Source organism: Corvus hawaiiensis, chromosome 27, assembly GCF_020740725.1.
Source record: "Corvus hawaiiensis isolate bCorHaw1 chromosome 27, bCorHaw1.pri.cur, whole genome shotgun sequence".
NCBI classification, from domain to species: domain Eukaryota; kingdom Metazoa; phylum Chordata; class Aves; order Passeriformes; family Corvidae; genus Corvus; species Corvus hawaiiensis.
The window spans coordinates 3,671,644-3,681,753 of record NC_063239.1 but is presented as its reverse complement, the minus strand read 5'-3'; the positions used below and the strand labels follow the sequence as shown (position 1 = coordinate 3,681,753).

At 54.2% G+C, this 10,110-nt stretch overlaps 1 long non-coding RNA gene across 3 annotated transcripts; it reads left to right on the top strand.

The window, feature by feature from the left end:
• The first annotated feature begins 2,912 nt into the window (after nucleotides 1–2,912).
• LOC125317582 lies at nucleotides 2,913–6,927 on the top strand. 3 transcript variants are annotated; one of them, XR_007200122.1, is made up of 3 exons: nucleotides 2,913–3,020; nucleotides 4,726–4,811; nucleotides 6,526–6,927. It is a non-coding gene; the product is annotated as an uncharacterized LOC125317582 (long non-coding RNA). The 3 variants fall into 3 exon arrangements; XR_007200121.1 differs by lacking the exon at nucleotides 6,526–6,927 and adding an exon at nucleotides 5,412–5,897; XR_007200120.1 differs by lacking the exon at nucleotides 6,526–6,927 and adding an exon at nucleotides 5,415–5,896.
• Nucleotides 6,928–10,110: the final 3,183 nt, after the last annotated feature.

The window sequence follows — 10,110 nt, the reverse complement described above, 5'->3', positions numbered from 1 at the left end:
AAGCGTGATGAGCCAGGGTGGGGGAATGTTTGTACCCTTTGGAAGCCCAGTGAAAGTGTGTTGCTGTCCTTTCCATGTGAAAGCAGAACGATCCATACCTTCTGGCTGTAAAGGTATCATAAAAAACATGTCTTTGACATCTATAGGTGCCATGATTGAATGAGCCTTTTCTTGAATCAATGTTATCAAGTCTGTCCGATTTGGGACGGCTGCTGTAAGAGGGTCTGTGTTAGCATTTAGCCTACGAAAATCTATTGTCAGCCTCCACTTCCCATTAGGCTTTGGCACTGGCCACACTGGAGAATTGAAAGGAGAATGAGTATTAACTATTACTCCTTGTTCTCGCAGCTCCTGTATCACTGGCTTGATGCCCTCTTTGGCACCCAGGGGGAGGGGGTATTGTTTCACATTAGTTACTTTGCTGAATGGTAGGGAGGCTGCAGCTTGGAGCAGTCTGATGTTAAAATGTGGTGTGTCAAAAGACCACAGAAGACCCTCTGAGTCCTCCCACTGCCTCCCAACGAGGGCATTCATCCCTAATAAATTGGTTGGAATATCTCCAATCACCATATGAATAGAGAGTTGGTTTTCCTCTCCAGGCAAAGTGAGCTTGACTAAGGCCACATTCATAGATTCTGTCGTTCCCAAGGCATTTAAAACACAATATCGGTTCTTTGTTGGAACAATTCCACACCTCTGGGCATCTTTCTTTGTCAGCGCAGAAATTTGTGCCCCAGTGTCAATCAGAAAAGTTACAGGTGTCCATTTAAGGCCTGTAATAGCTGTGATCATTTTATCTCCTGTTTTATTTTTAGTGAGCATTCTCAGGTATACCCATGCTCCGTCTCTTCACCCACTGACAAGGATGGAGGGTCTAGTTTCCCTGGTTTTGATCATTGGTGATAATCACTTTGTTGCTTTTGTACTTGAAGACAGAGGAACGCACTGCCTGAGAAGAAAAGGGCAGACAGCCCAGTTTCTTTAGATGTGAAATCACATAGTACATGAAATCATGAAATGTTCCCTGGTTTGGTTTTTTAACGAAGTGTCTTGTTTTAAAAGTCAAATGTCTGCTAAGGAAGGTGGGAACCTTCCTGGAATGGCAAGAAGATCGCTCTCTCCAAATCATTATAACTTCGAAAATTATGGGGCTTAAACAATGCAGGAAAGGAGTAGCAGTTCTTTAGCACAGAATATGCACAGAACAAACCCCAGCACACGCACAGGAGGCTCCCCCGGCGAGGGCCGTGTTTGCCCTTTGCTGCAGTTACGGCCACGCCCGGCAGGGGCCGCTGGCGGCTGCGGCGGGCGCGGGGCGGGGCCGGGATCCCGCGCGGCCGGCGGGGGGCGGCGCTGAGGCCGCTGCGGCCGGCAGGGGGCGGGGCCGGGGGCACTCGCGGCCGGCAGGGGGCGCTCCGCTGCACGCTCGGCCCCTCAGCGGGGCGGGGGCAGCGGCGGCTCGGACACAACGGAGCAAAGGGAGCGATTCCCCAGGCACTCAGGGGACGGCGGACACAGCTCCGGCTCCAGGCGGCACACCGTGCACCGTCTGTGCATTCCCGAGCGGCAAGGAAGCAGGGAAAGCAGGCACATTCGATCACATTGCCGAATTGCAGCCTAGCAAAGTCCCGAAGCCGAATGCACAAAAGCTCCCGCAGCAACCACGCAAGCGACTGCCCCGATCCGCCGGCGGAAGGGAAGCAGGCAGTTTTACACCGCGGTCACTGAATTCCAGGATGCCCGTAAGTCTCGCGCAGAGCGTACACCTTTTGCACGATGTGCGACTGCCTGGGCAGCCTTTAAAAACACCTGCCCTAAAGCAAAGCCCTCCATCCTCCCCAAGGTTTCCCGGCTGCCAAATCCTAAAGATACAGTGACAATCTTTTTGGCGCAAAAGATCATGGGATAGATACCTTATGGTTAGGAATCCCCACCCAAGCCGGTGTCCTTCCAGGGAGTTGGAGAGAGAGGGAAGGTCCTACCCGAGCCTCCTTTTCTCCAGGCTGAGCCCCCCCATCTCCCTCAGCCGCTTCTCCTCAGACTTGTGCTCCAGAGCCTGCCCCAGCTCAGTTCCCTTCTCTGGACACGCTCCAGCACCTCAAAGTCTTTCTTGCAGTGAGGGACCCAAAACTGACCCCACCATTCGAGGTGGGGCCTCAGCGGTGCCCAAAACAGGGGGACGGACAGTCACTGCCCCGGTCCTGCTGGCTGCACTGTTGCTGACCCAGGCCAGGATGCCAATGTCCTTCTTGGCCACCTGGGCACACCTGGGCTCGTGTTCAGCAGCTCTTGGCCACCACCCCCAGGTGCGGGGCCATTGGAAATTGCACAGAACGGTCAGTGCAATGTGGGGAATTTAGTAACAACTCCAGGCAGCCCAGTCTGATTTAGGGACTCTGTGGCCGCTTTGCTAACAAGTCAAGGCGGCCCAGTTCCCTTTAAGGGCTCTGTGGCCGCCTAAAGTAACCAGCCCGTAGCGCTGCAGGGGGATGCAGCGAGCCAAGTGCAGGTGTAAACTATGTCCTTGGACACCAATTCCCGCTCTTGCAGAACGTTTGGGTTTCTGCAGTGATCCCTCCTGCCCGGTGGCCGAAGCGCCTTCTGCGCGCCCGCGTTGCCGGCCGTGCTGGCGGCGCAGCCACGGAGGAACGGCCGCTCCGCGCGGGCCCCGCGGCCGCCGCTCCCCAGGGCACGGCCGAGCGCTCCGCGCGCGCAGCGGAACAGGGGGCGGAGGCTGCGTCGCTCGCGCTGCTCGGCCCGCGGGCGGAGCGCGCGCCACCAATGGGGAGCCGCAGGACGGGCGGGGCTGGGCGGGGATTGGCCGGGGCCGCGGGGCGGGGGCGGGGCCCGGAGGGGCCGGTGCCGCTGAGGGGCCGTGGGGGCGGCAGAGCGGGAGCGGCGGCGGCAGGGCGGGCGCGGGGAGCGGGCTGTGCTGGGGGAGTGACCCCCGGCGAGGGACTGACCGAGCCCCGGCGGGGGACTGACAGAGCCCCGGTGAAGGAGTGGCCCCGGGCGTGTGGGTGGGTGCGTTCCTTCCTTGCTGTGGGTGGGATCGGGCCTGGAAGGGAGCCAGCCGTGTGGGCAAAGGGGAGCGGCGAGCCGCCTTCCCCTCACATCGCTTCTGAAAAGAAGCCTACGGGCTACTAGAGGGAGTGGCCTTCAAATGGGACAGTGGGGATTCGGATTACATATTAAATTTTTTTCGCTGTTGGGGTGGTCAGGCGTTGGCACAGGTTGCCCAGGGAGGTGGTGGTTGCAGAGGGTACGGTCAGGCTCAGTCAATGTGCAGAGAATGGATCAGGGTGGCGGCGATGAGGCACAGCGAGCCGGGAAGTCAGTGCGTAGTTCGGACTATAGGATGATGATCTTTACCATAAGAAGTGTTTGATCAGACCGAAAGAAAGCTGTAGTGCATGTTGCACAGAGAGAATCAGGTGTTGCCGAGTAAGTCATTCTCCATTCCCACTGAATTTTTGCTTGGATAGGATTCTGTCTTGTTTTCTGTGGTGTAAATGACATATATGGAGCAAGGAGTCTGGGCAAAAGCATCCAGTTGACAAGGTCCAGTACAGGTAGTGTTATAGCAGTAGCAATTTCTCAAATTGAGAAAGGCAGTTAAGTTTACAGGACTTTATTTCCAGAGGTTTATGAGAATGTGGTGAAACTTGTTTTTTCCTTTTGCCTGTATGTGTAAGTAATGAGCCCTATATTATCTGTGCATCTTAAAAGAAATTTCCAGTTAGCAGGAAGTTTAAGGGATTACTTTGATATCATTGCAGTGCTCCAAGCAGTGTCCCACTAACGTCACCCTTGAAAACTGGAATGTGAAGGACCAACAGCTTGCTCATCTTCATGCCTGGGTCACTTTGTTGCATGGATGGCAGTGCTGTTAAATTTGTTTCTTTCAGAATAAAAAAAAAAATTTAAAAAAAAATTGGAGGATTGTTGGGGATGTGTATTGGATTAACTTTTGTCCTGATATTTCCTATTTATTGCTACTCTGTGGTCAATATCACCTCTCAAGTTTGAAGATCACCTCTCAAATCTCTGTAGTATGCTGGGAATTTCAAATATAGAAGTGTCAGTATTTGCAAAATATTGGGTTAAATAAAATCGAATGGGAAAACACAGCCAAAGCTTCTGGTAATTACTTGGAGCAGTAACCAAGTTGTTTGGTTGGATTATTGTAGGAAGAAAAGTTACAAATGCTCACTTGAAGAGGGCACAAGAGGCTGAGCGACTCCCAGACTGCCTTAGATCTACCTAAGGAAAAGAATCCATGGCAGTGTTGTAGTGTATAACCTTTATGGATTGTCAGCATTCCATTTCCGGATGGAATGGAGTGGGGAGAGGGGAACTTGCAATACCTCTGGGAAGGGAGGATGCCTTCACACCTGGGAAAGCTCTGTCACAAATGGCATTGCTGAGCTCAGGGCTCCATCTCTGCAGCATAAGGGTGGTTGTAGAGGAATGGGATTGCTCGGTTCCAGTTTCACTCTGACCGGGTGAATGTCAACAGGACAATGTGCTGTTGCCTCGTGGTGGCAGCCAAACTATTTCCTGCTCTTCCTTAGCAGTCTAAGGTTCTGATCATGTGTTAACCGAGAGCTGCACTGCCTCAGTTGGTTCTATTCCATAATGCAGAGCCTTCGCTCAAGGTTAGAAGTGATGTGCAGTCGAAGATAAAACTGTAATAGCATATTTTTTCTGCTTTATTTCCTACAGGATAAAGTCTCAATGTGTGTATCAAATCAAAAGCTGGCTTTACTTTTAGATGATGGATACAGATCTATGTTATGGCTACTGGGCAGGTAATGAAGCTATTTTTTTTAAATTATGCTATCCAAACTTTAAAAATTTATTTTCCATTAAAAATGCAAAAAATTTTTGCTGTCCGAGGAAATGTAAAATACCTGTTTTATCATCTTCCTGTAGTATAAATCAAAACAACAAAAACTATCTAGTAAGTGTCTGTTGCACCAGCTACATCTCTATAAAGTAGCCTGGAAAGATTGGAGAATCAGTACAAGAATAAACCAAAGGAAAGGTCTTCTGAGCAGAGGAAGTGAAAACAGGAAACAGATGAGTTCCAAAGGGAAAATATAAAAGAGAGAAACAATTGCCAATGTTTTTGCAAAAATAAAAAAGGACAAAGATGTGTGGTTACATCTTGTAGCTAGAGGATCTTGAGAATTGTATTGTATATTTTAAAATTCTAATCTGGACAGAGACGATCTGTAATCCAGGTTATGAACTAATAAGAGTTGTAAGAGTTATGAGGCATAGTCACGATAAGAGTTGTGAGAATGAGCTTCAACAAACTCTGTGTCCACTACAAAAGAGTTACAGAGGAGATGATGTACTCATAGCTGGCATAGAGCAGTCAAGTTACGAAGCCTTTCTTGTTTCAGCAGGATAGAGAAAAGAGGAGGCCTCCAGTAAGGCACTCCCACAAGCCAGAGGCAGAGCAGCGATTGTCCTGGAGCCCCCAGTTCCCCAACCAAGGTTCCAAGAACGATGTGGCAGTACCAGAGGAGAAGACTTTGGGTGTGGTGCTGGACAAAAACCTCCAGCAGCAAAGGCAGATGTTCCCATCTGCAGGGCACTTAGAGCCATCAGCAATGGAGAAGAAGGATGAGGATGAATTCCACACGTCGGATACTCCTGGCAGGAGACATGACCATGCCTGGTACCCCTGTGAGAGCTGCAGGACTGGAGACGGAGGAAGCCCTTTGGACAGGACTCGCTGCTCCCTCAGAGCCGCGGCTCTCAGCAGAACCGTGTCATTGCTGAGGATGCACCTGGCCAGGAGGAGCCTTGCAGAGGAATAGGAGGCCAGCTCATTGCAGTCAGGGAATGGCTGACGGGTGTTTCCCAGCAGAACTTTCCTGAAGGTGCCAGTTCCAGTCCGTGACTCTCAGGATGCTGCAGCGCTGCCATAGGAGAAGGCCTTTGGCATGGTGCTAGAGAAGATCCTCGAGCAGCAAAGGCAGGTGTTGGCAGCTCCAGGGAATTCCCTGATGTCAGCAGTGGAGGAGCAGGATGAGGAAGATCTCCACACTTGGGATACTTGTGGCAAGAGCCTCCATCCCTGCCAGAGCCTCGGTGAGAGCTGCCAGAGCGCAGACGGAGGAAGGCCTTTGGACAGGTGCAAGGTAGGAATGATGCACGGTCCCCAGTCGTGGGGTGAGCAGAAACATTTCTTCCAAGCATCCCTAGCTTTTAGAATAGTTTCACTCTCAGGTTGGAATAGCGTGAGCCTGGACAGCCAATAGTCTAAATGTTCAGATGTCTGCTACCCAATACTAGACCTGAACTCATGTCTCTCCTAGCAACATCAGGCTTTTTCGCTAAGCCAAGTGCTGGGAGGGGAATTTCTTCTGCAAAACTCCTGTGCTTCTGCTGCTTGTTCCGTTTTAGAAAGTTTCCTCCATCGGCCCTGCCTTGATTGAATAGTCCTTTCTCTTCTGACTAGGAGCTCCAGGTTCTCTTCTTACAAGTTGTCTTTGTTTTCTTTGCCCCCAGACAGGAGTCCCTGCTCCCCTAGAGCCACGTCGATCTGCAGAACCTGCTTGTGGCTGAGGATGCAGATGGCCAGGAAAGGGCTGGAAGTAAAAATTGGAGTCAGGCCGTGTCCAACATTTTCCCAGAGAAAAGCATCCCAGCAGCAAGTGTCCTGGAGCTGCCAGGTGCCAGTCCATGACTCCAAGGATGCTGCGGCGCTGCCAAAGGTGAAGAGGCTTAGAGAGGTGCCAGACAAGATCCTGGAGCAGCAAAGGCAGGGGTTGGATGCTCCAGGGAATTCCCTGATGTCAGCAGTGAAGGAGCAGGATGCGGAAGATCTCCAGCCTTACCCCTCCTCCTCGTCCTCGACCACCTCGTCTACCTTCTCCTCATCATCCTCCTCCTCATCCTGCTCCTCCTCGTCCTCCTCGTCGTCCTCCTCCTCATCCTCGTCCACCTCCTCCTCCTCCTCATCCTCGTCCACGTCATCCTCGTCCTCGTCCAACCCCTCCTCGTCCTCCTTTTGCTCGTTCTCCTCGTCCTCGTCCTCGTCCTCCTCGTCCTCCTCCTCCTGCTGCTCCTCCTCCTCCTCCTCCTCCTTGTCCTCGTCCTCGTCCTCGTCTTCGTCTTCGTCGTCATCGTCCTCCCTCTCCCTCTCCTCCTCCTCCTCCTCCTCCTCCTCCTTGTCCTCGTCCTCGTCTTCATCGTCCTCGTTGTCCTCGTCCTCGTCGTCGTCGTCCTCCTCTTCCTCCTCCTCCTCTTCCTCCTTCTCCTCCTCCTCCTCCTCCTCCTACTTATCCACCTCCTTGTCTTCGTCATCCTCGTCGTCGTCCTTCTCCTTCTCCTTCTCCTTCTCCTTCTTCTCCTTCTCCTCCTCCTTGTCCTCGTCCTAGTCTTCGTCGTCCTCGTCCTCCTCGTCCTCCTCCTTGTCCTCGTCCTCGTCTTTGTCGTCCTCGTCATCCTCATCGTCGTCCTTCTTCTCCTCCTTCTCCTCCTCCTCCTCCTCCTCCTTGTCCTCGTCGTCGTCATCGCCGTCCTTCTCCACCTTCTCCTCCTCCTCCTACTTATCCACCTCCTCGTATTCGTCATCCTCGTCCTCGTCGTCGTCGTCGTCGTCGTCGTCGTCGTCGTCGTCGTCGTCCTCCTCCTCCTCCTCCTCCTCCTCCTCCTCCTACTCGTCCTCCTCGTCCTCGTCCTCGTCCTCCTCCTCCGCCTCCTCCTCCTCCTCCTCCTTGTCCTCGTCCTCGTCCTCGTCGTCTTCATCATCCTCATCGTCGTCCTTCTCGTTCTCCTCCTCTTCGTCCTCGTCTTCGTCGTCCTCGTCGTCGTCCTCCTCCTCCTCCTCCTCCTCCTCCTCCTTCTCCTTATCCTCATCCTTGTCTTCGTCATCCTTGTCGTCGTCCTTCTCCTCCTCCTCCTCCTCCTCCTCCTCCTTGTCCTCGTCATCCTCATCGCCGTCCTTCTCCACCTTCTCCTCCTCCTCCTACTTATCCACCTCCTCGTATTCGTCATCCTCGTCGTCGTCCTCCTCCTCCTCCTCCTCCTCCTCCTCCTTGTCCTCCTCGTCCTCCTGCTCCTCCTCCTCCTCCTCCACCTCTTCCTCCTCCTCCTCCTCCTCCTCCTCATCCTTGTCCTCGTCCTCGTCTTCATCATCCTCGTCCTCCTCGTCGTCGTCGTCCTCGTTGTCGTCCTTCTCCTCTTCCTCCTCCTCCTCCTCCTCCTCCTTGTCCTCGTCCTCGTCCTCGTCTTCGTCTTCGTCGTCATCGTCCTCCCTCTCCCTCTCCTCCTCCTCCTCCTCCTCCTCCTCCTCCTCCTTGTCCTCGTCCTCATCTTCATCGTCCTTGTTGTCCTCGTCGTCGTCCTCGTCCTCGTCGTCCTCCTCCTCCTCCTCCTCCTACTTATCCACCTCCTTGTCTTCGTCATCCTCGTCGTCGTCCTTCTCCTTCTCCTTCTCCTTCTCCTTCTCCTTCTCCTTCTCCTTCTCCTTCTCCTTCTCCTTCTCCTTCTTCTCCTTCTCCTCCTCCTTGTCCTCGTCCTAGTCTTCGTCGTCCTCGTCCTCCTCGTCCTCCTCCTCCCCCTCCTCCTCCTCCTCCTCCTACTTGTCCTCGTCATCATCCTCGTCCTCGTCGTCCTCCGTCTCCCTCTCCTTCTCCTCCTCCTCCTCCTCCTCCTCCTCCTCCTCCTCCTCCGCCTCCTACTTGTCCTCGTCCTCGTCTTCGTCGTCCTCATCCTCATCTTCGTCGTGCTCGTCATCCTTGTCCTCGTCCTTCTCCTCGTTCTCCTCCTCGTTCTCCTCCTCCTCGTTCTCCTCCTCCTCCTCCTCCTCCTCCTCCTCTTCCTCCTCTTCCTCCTCTTCCTCCTCCTGCTCCTCTTCCTCCTCCTCCTCCTCCTCCCCTACTCCTCCTTGTCCTCGTCCTCGTCCTCCTCCTCGTCCTTGTCCTCCTCCTCGTCTTCGTCCTCGTCGTCATCGTCGTCCTCCTCCTCCTCCTCCTCCTCCTCCTCCTCTTCCTCCTCTTCCTCCTCTTCCTCCTCTTCCTCCTCTTCCTCCTCTTCCTCCTCCTCCTCCTCCTCCTTGTCCTTGTCCTCGTCGTCCTCGTCGTTCTCGTCGTCGTCCTTCTCCTTCTCCTTCTCCTCCTCCTCCTCCTCCTCCTCCTTGTCCTCGTCCTCGTCTTCATCGTCCTCGTCATCGTCCTTCTCCTCCTCCTCCTCCTCCTCCTCCTCCTCCTCCTCCTTGTCCTCGTCCTCGTCTTTGTCGTCCTCGTCATCTTCATCGTCGTCCTTCTTCTCCTCCTCCTCCTCCTCCTCCTCCTCCTTGTCCTCGTCCTCGTCTTTGTCGTCCTCGTCATCCTCATCGTCGTCCTTCTTCTCCTCCTCCTCCTCCTCCTCCTCCTCCTCCTCCTCCTTGTCCTCGTCGTCGTCATCGCCGTCCTTCTCCACCTTCTCCTCCTCCTCCTACTTATCCACCTCCTCGTATTCGTCATCCTCGTCCTCGTCGTCGTCGTCCTCCTCCTCCTCCTCCTCCTCCTCCTACTCGTCCTCCTCGTCCTCGTCCTCGTCCTCCTCCTCCGCCTCCTCCTCCTCCTCCTCCTCCTCCTCCTCCTTGTCCTCGTCCTCGTCGTCTTCATCATCCTCATCGTCGTCCTTCTCGTTCTCCTCCTCTTCGTCCTCGTCTTCGTCGTCCTCGTCGTCGTCCTTCTCCTCCTCCTCCTCCTCCTCCTCCTCCTCCTCCTCCTCCTTATCCTCATCCTTGTCTTCGTCATCCTTGTCGTCGTCCTTCTCCTCCTCCTCCTCCTCCTCCTCCTCCTCCTTGTCCTCGTCGTCCTCATCGCCGTCCTTCTCCACCTTCTCCTCCTCCTCCTACTTATCCACCTCCTCGTATTCGTCATCCTCGTCCTCGTCGTCGTCGTCGTCGTCGTCCTCCTCCTCCTCCTCCTCCTCCTCCTCCTTGTCCTCCTCGTCCTCGTCCTCCTGCTCCTCCTGCTCCTCCTCCACCTCCTCCTCCTCCTCCTCCTCCTCCTCCTCCTCCTTGTACTCATCCTCGTCGTCTTCATCGTCCTCGTCGTCGTCGTCCTTCTCATCATCCTCCTCCTCCTCCTCCTCCTTGTC